This window comes from Felis catus, chromosome X (genome assembly GCF_018350175.1).
Source record: "Felis catus isolate Fca126 chromosome X, F.catus_Fca126_mat1.0, whole genome shotgun sequence".
NCBI classification, from domain to species: Eukaryota; Metazoa; Chordata; class Mammalia; order Carnivora; family Felidae; genus Felis; species Felis catus.
In genome coordinates this window covers 22,888,853-22,906,007 of record NC_058386.1, presented here as the reverse complement: position 1 = coordinate 22,906,007, position 17,155 = coordinate 22,888,853, and the positions used below count along the sequence as shown (strand labels likewise).

The following is a 17,155-nucleotide window of genomic DNA, read 5'->3' as shown; positions in this document are numbered from 1 at the left end:
AAAATAAATATTTAAAAAATAAATAAAATAAAATAAAATAAAATAAAATAAAATAAAATAAAATAAAATAAAATAAAAAAATAAAATATTATGCTAACTGTAGATTTTTCATTGATTCACTTAAGATGAAGAATTTCTTTTCTATTGCTGGTTTGTCAAATTTCATCAACTCGTACACTTACAATGGATGAGTTTAGGTATATGTAATCCTTCCTCAACAGCAGATTTAAAACAGAGAGATCACCTTAAATATTTTTTGGAACTATTTCCTTTTCAAGTAGTTAAATACCACAGAATATTGACCATTTTCTCCTACTCATTTATGCCCATTGTTATTTGTACACATGAAAAATATCATTTTCATCTTATGCCCATTGTTATTTGTACACATATGTAAAATAGGAAAACACAAGTCTGAATTCTAGGTTATTTTTACAATTAAATGGTATGTGTAGGAAAGTATTTTATAAACTATGAGGAATTATAGAATCATCAAATTATTCTTTTTATTCAGGAAATATATATATATGTATATATACATTATATTTCTGAGTATATTTAAGATTTTAATTTCATTGTATTTCTCCATATTTATGCAAGATGATAGCAATTTGGGAATAAGCAAAACTTCCTTTAGTTGTCAAAAAAAAATGAGTTGTACACTGTTACTGAAACATTATCAGTAGAAATAAACAGGGCTTGGAATAGGAACAGATCAAGAAAAAAAAATGCCTCTGTATAGTATCCAACAGCGATAGCTAAGCTCAGAAAAAAGGCATTATTACTTTCAGAAGCTTCAACGATGATGTATTTTATCCTCTCTGAATTTTACCTGTCTCTAATAGTTAGCAATTATTTCCCTGGTATTCATCCTAGATTGTTGCTAAGCAATGACTATAAGCTTGTACCTTCTCAGTTTACCATTTGCTACACAGAATTTCTTGCATAATTCTTTGCCAAAATATTTCTTTTTTTTATTCTAAAAATTAATAAAATATGCCTATCTGATGTAGAATTTAATAAACATTTTTTTCCTCTGTGATACAGTCTTTAGGGAGGCAAAATTAAATTTGTTGGGTCATTGACTCTTATCGAGTTTGGTTAATTTGTAATTACTTTTTTTAGTACACACACACACACACACACACACACACACACACACACAACTTAACAGGATCTACATAAAATAAAAGCAAACCATATCATCACTATGACATATGGTTCATCTGGTTTGACTAGCTCATTTCCCTGGAAGAGATGCCTGCTGGGAACTCAATCTTTTCTACTGGTTTTGAATGCACTAAAAGACCAATTAGAAACACTGATACCGCCTTTTATAATTTTATTTATATTTTTACATTCTGTTTTAGAAACTTGTTTTACTTTATTTTTCTTTGGATCAACTAAACCATCCAGACTTGTTAGGGTAGTGGTAATGATACTTACCTGCAGTCACGGTACAAGTGTCCAAACCTTGGAATGAGGCTTAATAAGTTCTTAAGCAAATAATTACATTTCTACAAACCTCAACTAACTTTACTGGCAAAATGAAGATAATTATTTTCTCATAAACCTGAGAAACTGTACAAATATATTCAATCCTCCAAAATAAAATTTGTTGTCATATCACTGGCCAACATATTATGATCAAGGTCTCTCTCTTAGAACAGGGAAACATCTTTTCACTTTTTTTTCCCTCTTTGAAGTTTCTAATAATATTTTTTCTATGCTTATACTGATTTACATAGTTCTACCTATTTCAACGATTGGAAACTATTTCACTTCTCTGTATTTATTTAGATTTCTTTATCAAGTCGAACCTAAAAGGTTGTCCCTCTTTAGATGTTACCATGTTTTCTGTGCATCACAGATCAAATCAGTCTGTTTGTCTTTCTCTTTGTAATTTGCACAGTGAAATTCTCTGAAACCCAAAGTAAATTTGGAATTTTGGAGGTACAAGATTAATTTTGATATCAGACATATTTATGTTTTAATTAGATTTACGTCTTTAAGTCACTCAAAAATATATATATTGGTATCTTATGTTAACAATGGATAGAATTTTTTGTCTAATAGTTAACTATTTGTCCTAACACTGTTTAATAAATAATATGTTTTGGGACACCTGGGTGGCTCAGTCGGTTGGGCATCCAGCTTCAGCTCAGGTCATCATCTCACTCTTTGTGGGTTTGAACCCCGCATCGGGCTCTAGCTGCCAGCTCAGAGCCTGGAGCCTGCTTCGCATTCTGTGTCTCCCTCTCTCTCTGCCCCTCTCCTACTCATGCTCTGTCTCTCTCTCTCTGAAAAATAAATACACATTAAAAAAATTAAAAATATATATATTTTTAACCCACTAAACTAGGGGTTTTGTTTGTATATCTTAAAATTTTATATATACTAGAGTTTATTTCTGGACTAACTCATTTAACCTATTTATGTACCATTACGATAGTTTTATTTGGTATTAGATAATAATTTTAACGTTTATTTATTTTTTGGGGGGACAGAGAGAGACAGAGCATGAACGGGGGCGGGGCAGAGAGAGAGGGAGACGCAGAATCGGAAACAGGCTCCAGGCTCTGAGCCATCAGCCCAGAGCCTGACGCGGGGCTCGAACTCACGGACCGCGAGATCGTGACCTGGCTGAAGTCGGACGCTTAACCGACTGCGCCACCCAGGCGCCCCAGATAATAATTTTAATATCTGTTAGCCAAAGTTTCTTGCAATCTCAATTTCCAAAATTCTTTTACAGTTTCTTTGGTCTTTATTCCTCCTTATTCATTCGAATTCATTTTGGTTAATAAGAAGAATCTTAATGGGACCAAATATCTCAAAAGAGATACTTGTATTGCTAACTGAGCCAGTAAGAGTAGAAAAGGAGACTGAATTATCACTTTTTGGAAAAGTATTCTGTTCCTTGTTTGTGTACTGGGCCTTCTTCATTTGGAAAAAAAGTGTGCAACTTAAACAATAGAGGTTTTCTTGTGACTGAAATATTGCACTTGCCAGGTTGTATAATAATCTAAGTATAATACTACCATTACTTAGATCATTATAATTGTATCCTTTTAAATGTTTGTTTAAGAGTAAGGACAAAGAATTAAACTATGGTATTGTTTTGGTGATTAAATTGTAACTTATAATGGTTTAACTATTCTGAGAGTGATGCATAAAGATTTCTGGATAGGTAAGAGTTACATAGTTATATTCAGCAAAGAAATGCTGACACTTATTAAAATGAAGAGAAATTAGGGAGTGATATTTCCCTTTGAGTGTTCACAGAAGTGTTACCTTTTGCTTTTTAGTAAGACAATTATTCAGTTAATAGTAAGGCACTATTAAAGGAAAAAAAGAACAATGATAAATCAAGAGAGGGCTCTGGTTATAGAACACTTTACCCTAAATTCTAAGTTAGCATAAATACTTCTACTGTATACTAGAATGTGGCGAATGCCAAAAGGAAAGTCATTGGGGATGATGGAACTTTAGAGGAGGGAGACATTACTATCATAACAGCTCTTTGGTATGACTTCTTGGTTGACTTGGCATCTGAGCTACACCTTGACAGATGGTTTGGATCTGGGGTTGATGAGATGGAACCCCTGAAAAGTTGAGACAAAGCCACTGAGGTGCAGAGACTTAGTATATATTCAGGAGAAACTAGGTAATTTATTTTGGCTAGAATATGAGAGTGTGTGAGGAAAAAAACAGTGGGAGATAATTTTGGAAAGACACTTAGTGGCCAGATGGCAAAATGTCTTGAATACTAGCTATTAAATTTTGGATTTTATTTTGTTGGTAATTTGGGGCCTTTTTTTTTTTTTTTTTTTTTAAGGCATGGGTGTGAATGGTGCTGTGCTTTAGAAAGATTACAAAATAGATTATCTTCCTAAATAAGCAGTTAGGCTGGGCATTCACAGTACTAGTGAGATTCTGAGATTCTAAAATCTTAAATCATCAGGTTCAGAAAGGTTTAAATAATGTTATCTTACCAGTAGTCAGAAAAATTCATCCACTAAGCCGTTTCTACTTTTGTACTATAATGTTTGATGTCAAATTAATATTTTTTCTTGTCTTTCCCTTTATTTAAAGAAAGATGTTAATATGCTTTTAAAGAAGTTAACTGAAGTATATAATCGTTGCCTTTGAAATTATTAGAATAACAAATGTGATATGAAATATTAAAGATTTCTAGTGCATTACAATAATTTTAAAAGATCATGTCATTTGAACATAAATTTGCATCAAATTTGCTTCATATATTACATTTTTTTCTCAATATAGTTATAAATCAGTGCACCTTCAAGATATCTCTGTTATTCCCAGATTATAAAATTGGGATCTCACTACAGGTTAATTTAGTGTTTTGTGTGAGATTTTTAGTTTTATTTAATTTTTAAATAAAACCCATACTCACCAAAAACCCTTATTTTATATATCATGTGCATTATTTATTGAATTATGGATACATGCAGTTGGTATTCATTTTGATAAACACTAAAAATGTAAATGAAGTCAACTCAGTAATTAACTTTGAGTGTTCATGTATTAAAAGAAATGACTAAAGAAGTTGCAAAATCTAGTTGTAACTGCTGGTAGTCCATTAGTGGAAACCAAATTAGTTCTTAGTGATATATAATCTCATTTATTGCAATACCTAATGGATCATTTTTATGAAAAGTCAAATGTCTATAACATCGTTATTATGCATTTTGTTCAGGAACAAACATTAATGCCATATAAACGAGTGTAGTGTAGGCATTTTAAAAACTCATAGTGATCAGGCTTCATAATTGTTAGGAAGTGAGGAGATTTTCAAATTTAACATTAATTAGTTTTGCATGTGTGAAGTTGCAATTGCTATGGTATACTTGATCGCTGCTGTCTTTTCAGTTGAGGTGCTAGCAGTCCAGATGGAAATATGTGGAAGTTACACGGGCTTACAGTGGATTGGATATAATAGAAAAAGAAATGTTACGATTGGCCCCTGGGTTTTGGCTTGCATAATGTGCCATACACGAGGCCGCTTATATAAAACAGAAATTTATTTCTCACAGTTCTGGAGCCTGAAGGTCTGAGATCAGAGTGCAGGCACGAACAGGTTGTGATGAGGGCCCTCATCCAGTTGGTAGTCAGCTATCTTCTTGCATCCTCCCATGGCAAAAAGAGGGCTAGAGAGCTCTCTTGGTTTCCCCCTTATTAGGGCACTAATCCCATTTGTGACAGCTACATCCTCATGATCCAATTACCTCCCAAAGGCCCCACCTCCTAATACTGCGGTTGAGGTAGGATTTCAATTTGAGAGTTTTAGGAGGACACAGGCCTTCAGACCAGAACAGCTAACACTCACAGATAGTGGTGAGTATAAGAAAAACAGAACTGGGAGATAAAAATTTCAATTTAGCCTTTTACATATGATTTTAAAATTCCTCTTATCGAATTGGGTAGAGATGGCAAGAATGCCATTGAATGTTGAGATATGGAATTCAGCAATGATATCTGTGACAGGGAGATGTTTTTTGGGAGCTATTAGGGTATAAATTGGTAAATGAAAGTATAAAAGTAAACTAGACTGCTCAAAAGTACTGAAAAAAAGAAATTTGTGTCCTGCGATTGAGGCCTGGTGTGTTTAATCATTGACTGTGTTAGTAAAGGAGATTGATCTTGAAAACAAGCCCAAGGAAAGGCAACCAAAAAGTATAAAGCCATACACAAGAGGGAATGCCACAGCAACTAAGGGAGCAAAATAATTAAAAGTGCTACTGAGATTAGGATGATGAATAATTAATGATAATAATCTTTAACAGTTATTGAACGCTTACTGTTTACTTAGTACTAAGTGCTTTATCTGAATTGTTTCACTAGTCTTCAGTAACATCATAAGGTGAATACTATTATCTTTGTTTATGAGGGTCAAAGATAGGTTTAGAGAAAGTAAGAAACATATACAAATTAAAACAGGTATTAATTGGTGCGTGTGGGATTGGAACCCAGGCAGTAGGAGTCCAGAGATTATACACTTAGCCTGTATGCTCCATTCCATCCACATAGTCTGAAAAACTGCTCTTTGAATTTTTCCCCATATATGAAGGATAAACAGGAATTCATCAATGGAGAAAGGACTGAAGGTTGTCAAAGTTGTGCCTTCTTCACACATGTGTTCTCTTGAATCATAGAGTGAAGTGATATTGACTTCTCTTGAGCCTCCAAACTTGAGGAGTCATGTAAGGATCATAGAGTGACAAGAGAGTGATATTACACGTGGGATTTTGGTTAGTTCTGACATTGTCTTGAAGAATTACATTCCAGTTTTTCTTTAAGGAATTATCCATCCTGAGACCTCAATTTAGGGGGTTTAAATAAAGATAACCCCATCCCTAATTCACTAGGGTTGCATAAACCAAGCCTATCAAGAGTATCATGTTCAGCTGCCCAAAGGATTATTTGATACTGGCTTCCTTGATCGATAAAACTTTGTTTTTGGCGTGCCTGGCTGGCTCAGTTGGTAGAGCATGTGACTCTGAATTTTAGGGTTCTGAGTTCAAGCCTCACGTTGGGTGTAGACCCTACTAGAAAACCAAAACAAAAAGCTCTGTTTTTAAAATGTTGGAATTCTAACTTTATTAAAACAGTATAAAAATCTCTTCTAAATTTTCTGCCTTAATTTCTTCTAGAAGGTTAATCCCTTGCTACTTTCCTAACCTGTGGAAATTACAATGCTAATCTAGAATACTATGACATGTTGAAGTAGGAGCGTGGGCTTACAAATACAACAGATTTAGTTGTGGATTCAGGGGGACTTTCTGGAGAGTTTAAGTGAGGACTACTCCACACACAATTAGTAATTAATGTGTTCGCATTTTATTCCTTTATTTATTTATTCCTTTGTGTACTGGAGATCTCTAACAACACCCTCTATCATGTATCATCTATCTTGATGATTTCTTAAAAGAATTCACAGAAACCAGGAAAGCTATTAAACTCACAAGTATAGTGTATTATAAAATCAGCAAAGGGAAAAGACACATAAGGAGGGATCCAGGAGACACCAGGCACAAGCCTCCAGTTATTCTTTTCTTATGGAGTTCTACAGATAGTGCTAATTTTTTCCAGCACTAATGTGCTACAGTACATGCAAAATGTTGACACCCTTGTAAGCATGGAGCATCTCTGTCACTAACCTTAGTTCCTCAGTTGCCAGCCCTCATGCAGGTCTAATTGAGACAGGATGCTTCAATGCCTCAAAGCCCCAGGCATATACAAATAGAAATCTACCATAAATCACACTGCTAGCATAAACTATACAAACACATTCTTATCAGGCAGGTATTCTAAGGGCTCGTATCAAAAGCTGGACAAGGACTAGCCCTGAAGAACTTAGGCAAATATAGGCTTTGGACAATCCAGGCCTCAGAGTTAACCTTTGAGTGCACAGTATATACATTTTTGGAACTTCTGTGTATTTTGTCCTATACAATGTCTTAGTGATATTTTGTTATATATGAAAATGATTTATACCTTTATGTTTTTATTTTCCATTTTATAAAATACTTTTAATTCTAATTCTTTTACTTCTAATTCTAATGACTATTAGTTGTCCAGCATTGCCTACAAATATATGCAATCATAACTATTTACACACCTACAAGATAGTTATCTTTGAGTACTTTCTGACATTGCTAGGCCTTTTTGTTTTTGTCTAATTAAATAGACTTGAACTTCTGGGAGAATGTTTAGATGATTGAGGTGATAATTTTCTCATTGCCAAATTAAATGAGAGAATAGACAGCCTTTCAGCGTGTGCAATAAGTTTGACATGAGAGAAAACAGAGTAAACATTTTTAGGAATTAAAGAGTTATTGTGACCAGATATACACACAAGAGTTATTAAAGAGTTATTGTATATCCAGATATACACACACATACATACATATATATGTATGTGTATGTATATACATATGTATGTATAAGAGATTGAAAAATGAGACAGGTGCTTATGCAGTTGTATTTCAGAAATGCAGAAAACCCAAAACAGTAATATTTTTTCTAGGAAAAAATTTAAAACGTGTTTTATGATTGAGAAGAAACATGAATGTGACCATGATAAGCCTTGAAATAATAAACTAGCAAACAAAAACAGACCTGCAAGGAAACACTAAGAAAGACATGGCAATAAAAGTTAAATCATTAAGTGGACATCTGTTTCTTGCTCTTTCCACTCTCCAGTTCCCAATTTTCTGGTATGTCTTCAAGACACAACCCCAAATTTCATTCCAAGTGCGAGTAGAGCTGACACTTCCTTACACTTCAGGGGAAAAAATAGGACTCCATGAATCAACCCTCCATCCCCCTGGCCAAAGTGCTTGGTCTAGGGGTGAGTCCATAATCCTTGTTAGGTCAATGTGAGGTCTCTTCCTGACATTGATGGAAACACAAGGCTTTTTCCTGCTGTATTTGGTAAATTTAGACAGGAGAGCAGTGGCTATCAAACTAACTGCACAATAAATCCCGAGTAGATTTGTTAAAACCTGTTACCCAGCTCACAACCTACCTCAACTAAATCAAAATTTCTGGTTTATAAAATCTGTGCTTCAGTTGAGTTTACAGAGAATAGTGATTCTCAAACTTTGGGATGCATTTGAAGTGCTGGAAGCCAAGCTACCCAGCCTGAGTGGCAGGGCCCGGGCTGTGGACAGATTGGTGACTGCAAGGCGGCCCACCGACAGCAAAGCTCCCGCTTATAGGTAATTCGGCCTTAAAACTACCTGGGGTATTGTCTGCTGGGGAATGGCCCTCTGCAGGCCCCCTGGGAAAAGAACCAGTAGGAAAAAAGGTTCTGCAAGAAATTGTGCGGCCTTACGTTTAGTCTTTGCCATCCCCTATGGAGACTCCTCTACTTACAGGAAGGATAGCCTCATACCTTTGCCAGCAAAGAGGGCCTGTAAAGGAGAGACATATGGATTTGAAAGCCCCACTCCGGCAACTAAGGGGTGTTATCTCTGGGCACAGGTGACTTCAACCCCTAGGCCCACCTGGCCCCCAGGAGGCATTCCAGATGATGACTGAACCTAGTCGGTTAAGCTACAGAATGGTTCATTAGTTCCTAGGTGCATGGTCTCTCTGAGAATCAATGGGGCATGGGTTTCTAAGGCTTTTTCGGCCCCTTCCTGACACCTCAGACCGAGGCGAACACATTGTTCTTCTGGCCTCATGTGGTCAGGAGGTCACGTCCCTGTAACTGTTCCACTTAGGGTGTTGAGAAATGGAGGGCCTTTCACGAGAACGGCAAAGCAAACACTTTGTAGGTTATAGGTAAACGCAGATGCATAATGGAATAATGTAAGAAATTAATCAATAATCAAAGGGTATGCGGGAAAATTAGGGGAAAACCACCGTGTTATTTCTTAAAGGTCTATTACACATAGGAACATTTTCAAAATTAGGTAATGTTAGAAAAACATAGATGACGTATGCTACAAGGAAATCACTAGCATATATAACGCCACGTTTGCTGCAATAAATCGGCCAGTTCAACACACTGCGGTTGTCTGCGTCCATTTTTATTTTTTTTATTCTAGTTTTGTTTTATTTTCACTTTTTTGCCGACGCCGTTCGTCCTTTGGGAATGGCTCCAGCAGGTTCCTGGACCTGCTGGAGCTGGACTCCGGCACTGAAGCAAGGGTGGGCTCAAAAAATCTACATTGGTTAGCCCAACTACACCATTTGTTTTTCACTCTGTGAAGGTGTGTATATTGAGAGTAGAAAGGATGCTTTGCTTTTGAAGACAGGAAAACATTAAAAGTTAAAAAACAAAAAATACAAATTTCAAGTAACCGTAGTGTTATAGGTAGACCTCAGTAACTGGTCTAATGAGAGCTTGCATTTAGAAGACTCCAGTTTATGTCACTGATGCTGTTCAGTGATCACATTTTGAGGTTCTGGCAGTTGGTCAGTTTGACTAGCGAGGATTTCTCCTGTGTTGTGTGCTTATGCTAAAGCTACAATAGATCTTAATATTTTCATCTCATTTCCCCGTCACTACCCAGGTAAGGTATTCAAATGTGTCTAATCTAGCAGTCAGGAAACTAAGGATGAGAATTAAATATTTTGCCTGAGGCCACAGAACAAATAAGCGGCAGAACTCAGAGTGGAAACCAGAAAAACCTATTCCCACACGTGTGCTATTGAACAAGGTGAGGAAGTGAAGCAGGTCTTGTGCCAGATGGAGGTAACTGCCCCATATGCTTCTGAGGGGGGAAACCTCTGGTATAAGGTCAATCTGAGCACACAGCAGTATGTAGCCACTGCCAAAATGTAGCTTGAGGTCTGTCTCCGCACCTCTTCAGGAGGATTTAAAAATGTACCGGGAGGTGCCTGGCTGGCTCAGTCTGTTGAGCATCTGACTTTGGCTCAGATCGTGATCTCACTGTTCGTGAGTTTGAGCCCTGCATCCGGCTCACTGCTGTTAGTGCGGAGCCCACTGTGGATCCTTTGTCTCCCTTCTCTCTGCCCCTCCCCTGCTCATGCTCTTTCTCTCTCTCCAAAATAAACATTTTATAAAAAGGTACCGAGTGTGCCAATAATTAAAGTGCTCTGAGTGAAGGTACTGTGGGTCAGACATATTTCTGAACATCTGTATTCTTTTGGATATTAAAAGCAATAGTTCCTGTTAAATGAGAGGGTGGCCCAAGACTTCAAAGACCAAAACACTAAATGCCAAATAACCTATTCCAAAATGACGTGATTTGTGATCTTGCAAAGGACCTCACCGGAACTGCTTCTGTAGCCGTGAGCCTAACACTCAATCAAGATGTGCAAGAGAGTTAGTGGTAGAAGAGAGAATTTTTTTTTCATTCTTCTGTTTATTTATCTACATGTTCTAAATTGAAACGTAATTCACACATGATGTTACATTAGTTTCAGGTGTACAACATAGTGATTCGACAAGTCTATACGTTATGCTGTGCTCACAAGTGTAGCTGCCATCTGTCCCCATACAACGCTATTACAATACTATTGACTATATTCCCTGTGCTGTGCCTTTTATTCCAATGACTTACTCATCCCATAATTGGAAGCCTGTATCTCCCACTTTCCTTCACCCATTTTGCCCATCCCCACCCTTGCAACCATCAGTTTGTTTTCTGTATTTTGGCATCTATTTCTGCTTTTGGTTTATTTATTCATTTGGTTTGTTGTTTAGATTCCACATGTAAGTGAAATCATGTGGTATTTGCCTTTCTCTGACTTATTTCACTTAGCACAGTACTCTCTAGGTCCATCCATGTTGCTGGAAATGGCAAGATCTCATTTTTTTCATGGCTGAGTAATAATAATCCATTTTGTATATGTACCACATCTTCCTTATCCATTCATCTGTCATTGTGTACTTGAGTAGCTTCCATATCTTGGCCATTGTAAATAACATTGCAATGAACATAGGGGTTCAAATATCTTTTCAAGTTAATGTTTTTGTTTTCTTTGGAATTACTACATCATATGATATTTCTATTTTTAATTTTTCAAAAAACCTATATACTGATTTTCACAGTGGCTGCACCAATTTACGTTCTCACCAACAATGCGCAAAGGTTCCTTTTTTCTCCACATCCTCACCAGCACTTATTTTTTGTCTTTTTCATTCTAGCCATTCTGAAAAGTCTCTGAGGTAATATATGGTGGTTTTGATTTGCATTTCCCTAATGATTAATGATGTTGAGCATCTTTTCATGTGTCTGTTGCCATCTGTTGGTCTTTGAAAAAATTTTTATTCAGGTCCTCTGCCCATTTTTAATTGGATTATTTGCTTTGTTTTGTTTTTTTCTTTCTTTCTTTTTTTTTTTTTTTTGATGTTGAGTTCTACAAGTTATATATTTTAGCTGCTGACCCTTAGATATGTCATTTGTGAACATTTTCTCTCATTCAGTTGGTTGCCTTTTCATTCTGTTGATGGTCATCTTCACTGTATAAAAGCTTTTTATTTTAATACAGTCCCAATAGTTGATTTTTGCTTTTGTTTTCCTTGCTGCAGGAGACATCAAGAAAAATGTTGCTATGGCCAGTGTCAAAGTAATCACTGCCTGTGTTTTCTTCTGGGGGTTTTATGGTTTCAGATATTACATTAGGTATTTAATCCATGTTCAGTTTATTTCTATGTGTGGTGTAAAAAAGTGAACCAATTGCATTGTTTTGCATGTAGCTGTCCAGTTGTCCCAGTACCATTTATTGAAGAGACTGTTTTTCCCCCCATTGTGTATTCTTAGCTCCTTTGTCATATTTTAATTAACCATATAAGTGTGGGATTATTGCTGGGCTCTCTGTTCTGTTCATCTGTGTGTCATTTTTGTGCCAGTACCATAGTGTTTTGCCCTCTACTGCTTTATAGTATATCTTGAAATCTGGGATTGTGATACCTCCAGCATTGTTCTTCTTAACATTACTTTCGCTATTTTGGGTCTTTTTTGGTTCCATACAAATTTTAGGATTATTTGTTCTAGTTCTGTGAAAAATGCCGTCGATATCTTAATAGGGATTGCATGAAATGTGTAGATTGCTTTGGATAGTGTGGACATTTTAACAATATTAATTCTTTCAGTCAATAAATTTGGAATATTTTTCCATTTGTTTTTGATGTCTTTAATTTCTTTCATCAATATTTTACTGTTTTCAGAGTATAGATCTTTCACCTCCTTGGTTAAATTTATTCCTAGATATTTTATTCTTTTTAGTGCAATTGTAAATGGAATTGTTTCCTTATTGACTCTTTCTGCAACTTCATTATTAGTGTATAGAAACACATCTGATTTATGTGTATTAATTTTGTATCCTGCAACTTTATGGAATTCATTTATTCTAATAATTTTTGGTGGAGTCTTTAGGGTTTTCTATGTATAGTATCATGTCATCTGCAAATAGTGCCTCTTTAACTTTTTCTTTACCAATTTGGATGCCTTTTATTTCTTTTGCTCTTCTGATTGGTGTGGCTAGGACTTTGAGTACTATGTTGAATAAAAAGGGTGAGAGTGGACATCCTTGTCTTGTTTCTAACCTTAAAGGAAGAGCTCTCAGCTTTTCACCCCTGGGTATTATGTTAACTGTGGATTTGTCATATATGGTCTTTATTATGTGGAGGTACGTTTCCCCTAAAACCACCTTGAAAGTTTTTAATCACAAATGGATGTTGAATTTTGTCAACTGCTCTTTCTGCATCTGTTGCGATGATTATATAATTTTTAATCCTTTGTTTTGTTGATGTGTATCACGTTATTTAATTTGCAAATATTGAACCATCCTTGTATACCCAGAATAAATTCCACTTGATTATGATAAATAATTCTTTTAATGTATTCTTGAATGTGGTTTGCTCATATTTTCTTGAGGATATTTTCATTTATGTTCATCAGGGATATTATTGGCCTATCGTTTTCATCTTTTTTAGTGTCTTTGTCTGGTTTCATTATCAGGGTAATGCTGGCTTTGTAGCATGTATTTGGTAGCTTTCCTTCCTGTTCTCTTTTTTGGAATTGTTTGAGAGAATAGGTATTAACTCTGTTAAATGTTTGATAGAATTCAGCTATGAATCCATCTGGTCCTAGACTTTTGTTCATTGGCAGTTTATTGATTACTGATTCATTTTTGTTATTATTCATTGATCTGTTTAGATTTTTTGTTTCTTCCTGACTTAGTATTGGAAGTTTGTATGTTCCTAGGAGTTTATCCATTTCTTCTGGGATGTCCAATTTTTTGGCATATAATTTTTCATAGTCTTCTGATAATAATTTTTATTTCTGTTGTATTGGTTGCTATTTATCCTTTTTTCTGATTTTATTTACATTGCCTCTTTTTTCTTGATGAGACTGGCTAAAGGTTTAGCAGTTTTGTTTATCTTTTTAAAGATCCAACTCTTGGTTTCACTGATGTTTTCTGTTATCTTTTTAGTCTCTATTTCATTCACTTCAGCTCTGATCTTTACTATTCCCTTCCTTCTATTAACCATGGGCTTTGTTTCTTCTTTTTCTAGTTCCTTTAGGTATAAGTTTAGATTGTTTATTTGAGATTTTTCTTGTTTCTTGAAGCATGCTTTTATCACTATAAATTTATCCCTTAGAACTCTTTTGGCTGCATCCCAAAGATTTTGGACCCTTGTATTTTCATTTTTGTTCGTCTCTGTGTATTTTTTTATTTCCTCTTTGATTTCTTCATTGACTCATTGGCCGTTGAATAACATGTTGTTTAGCCTCCATGTGTTTGTGTTTTTTCCAGGTTTGTGGTATGTGATCGATTTCTAGTTTTATATTGTTCTTTCTGAAAAAAGATGCATGATACAATTTCCATCTTCTTAAATGTATTGAGACTTTTATGTATCCGTTTTGTCTGTTAATATTTGCTTTATGTATTTGGGTGTTCCAATGTTGGATGTGTACATATATATAGTTGTAGTATCCTCTTGTTGGATTAACTTCTTTATCATTAGGCAATAAACTTCTTTGTCTCTTGTTATAGTCTTTGTTTTAAAGACCACTTTGTCTGATATTAAGTATTGCTACCCCAGCTTCTTTTTTGCTTCCATTTGCATGAAATATCTTTTTCCATCTTTTTCCTTTCAGTCTTTATGAGTCTTTAGATCTAAAGGGGGTCTCTTGTTGGCAGCATAAAGATGGATCTTGTTTTATTATCCATTCTGCCACTGTATGTCATTTGATTGGAGTGTGTATACCATTTGCTTTTAGGGTAATTATTGATAGATATGTATTTATTGCCATTTTGTTGTTTTCTGGTTGTTTTTGTAGTTCTCTATTCCTTTCTTCTTTTATCCCTCTATTCCTTCCTTGTGGTGGATGACTTTCTATAATGTCATGTTTAGCTTTCTCTTTTTTTGTGTGTGTGTACCTATTACAAGTTTTGGATTTGTGGTTGCCATGAGGTTCATATATCACATCCTAAGTATACAGCAATATATATTAAGTTGATGGTCACTTTAGATTGAGCACATTGTAAAAGAACTTTTTACTTTCCCTGTCCACGTTTTATGTATATCTTGTCTTATTTTACAACTTTGTATTCATAATTTTCTTACTTCTATCTTTGGTTTTCCACTTAAAGAAGTCCCTTTACCACTTCTTGTAAGGATGGTTTAGTGGTTATGAACTCCTTTCAGCACTTTAAATATATCATGCCACTCCTTTCTGGCCTGCAAAATTTCTCCTGGAAAATCAGCTGATAGCCTTTAGGGTTTCTCTTGTATGTAACTGTCTTGTTTCCTCTGCCTACTTTAAAAATTCTCTCTTTGTCACTACTTTTTGCCATTTTAATTACTTTGCGTCTTGGTATGGACCCTCCTTGGGTTGTTTTTATTGGAGATTCTCTGTGCCTCCTGGATCTCCAGGTCTGTTTTCTTCCCCATATTAGGGAAGTTTTCAGATATTATTTCTTCAAATAGATTTCCTGCCCTGTTTCTCTTAATTCTCCTTCTGGGATCCCTATAAAGCAAATGTTGCTACGCTTGACAATGTTGCTAAGTGCCTTCAACCTATTCTCATTTCTTACTACTCTTTTTTCTTTTTGCTCTTCAGCTTGGTTGCTTTCCATAACTGGGTCTTATAGTTCACCAATCTGTTCCTCTGTTTCCTCTAGTCTACTATTGATTCCCTCTAGTGTATTTTTAATTTCAATTATCAAGTTCTTCATCTCTGATTGATGCTCTTTTAAATCTTTACGTCTTTTTTGAAAGTCTCACTGAGAACCTCCAATCTTTTCTCAGGTCCAGTGAGTATCTTTATGACCATCACTTTGAATTCTTTATCAGGCATATTGCTTATCTCTCCTTCATTTAGCTCTTTTGCTGTGAAATTTTCCTTAAAACAGCTATTTATTGATAAATTGTGCTATGTGTATGCTATGAATTCTATGTAGTTTTACAACCAATTAGATGTAGATGTTACATATTAGGTTGATGTTACAAAAGACATCTTCAAGGTATATTGCTAATAATGAAGAAATCAGATGGTAAATTACATGCAAATATGTGTACAGTTATGTGAATATATTCATGTTAATATGTGTATATGTTTACATCTGTTTACACACTTCTCAGCTAATTACAGTTACTTCTGAAAAGAGTTACGTATCATCATTTTTTGAAAATCTTACACTGTACATATACCATACATACTGACTGAATGTTTGTGTCCCCCCAGTATTCATTTGATGAAACCTAACCCCCTCCCACCCGTGGTGATGGTATTAGAAGGAGGGGCCTTTGGGAGGTGATTAAGTCATGAGGGTGGAGCCCTCATGAATTGGACTTGTGCAGAGGCCCCAGGGAGCTCCCTCACCTTCTCAACCATGTGATGTTACAGGGAAAAATGACCCTCTATGAATCAGGAAAGTGGGCTCTCACCAGACACTGAACCTGATGGCATCTTGATCTTGGAATTCCCAGCCTTCAGAACTTTGAGAAATAAATTTCTATTGTTTATAAGCTACCTGGTCTATGGTTAGTTATGGCAGCATGAAAGGACTGAGGCAATGTACATAATTAAAGATATAAGTAAAAAAACCCACTTTATGATGACATATTAGTAATAATTTTTAAAGGATCTACACTTCACTTTTTTATGTTTATGTAGTATGGAATGAGATATAAGATATTAGGAAGAAGTTAGATTTAAAAATGAAAAAGGGAAAATCATAAAAATAGAAATAAGATGAGGGAAGATAATTTGTGAAGTTGAACTCTTCGTAACATCATTAAATAGGGATCATTAGGAAATTGGTCACAAAGAATTATCTTTTTATTGTTCTATAGAATTAAATGTCAAGTGTATAGTAAAGTTTATTTTACATTTTCCGGTCTCTATTACCATAATAAAAGAAAAAAATGACAACAATAAGGGTTAAAACCTTCTCAAGTTTTATGTGATCAGTATATGCAAAAAAGCCATGAAAGTATATCTCTGTAGTATAGAGTTTTGTGCCATTTCTTATGATGTATATAAAAAGGTTAGTAACATTTTTTGTTCTCAGAATATGTGTTAATACTTAACTGTGTGGAATACAACAATCTTGCTAATTTACTGTTTAATTTCAATGCATGGTCTCAGAGGGAGATTTTCAGTATTTTATGACTACATATGGTATTTGCTGAAGTTTTTGA

At 35.1% G+C, this 17,155-nt stretch overlaps 1 non-coding gene across 1 annotated transcript; it reads left to right on the top strand.

The window, feature by feature from the left end:
- The first annotated feature begins 6,487 nt into the window (after positions 1 to 6,487).
- Positions 6,488 to 6,560, top strand: TRNAQ-CUG. The gene has a single exon. It is a non-coding gene; the product is annotated as a tRNA-Gln (tRNA).
- Positions 6,561 to 17,155: the final 10,595 nt, after the last annotated feature.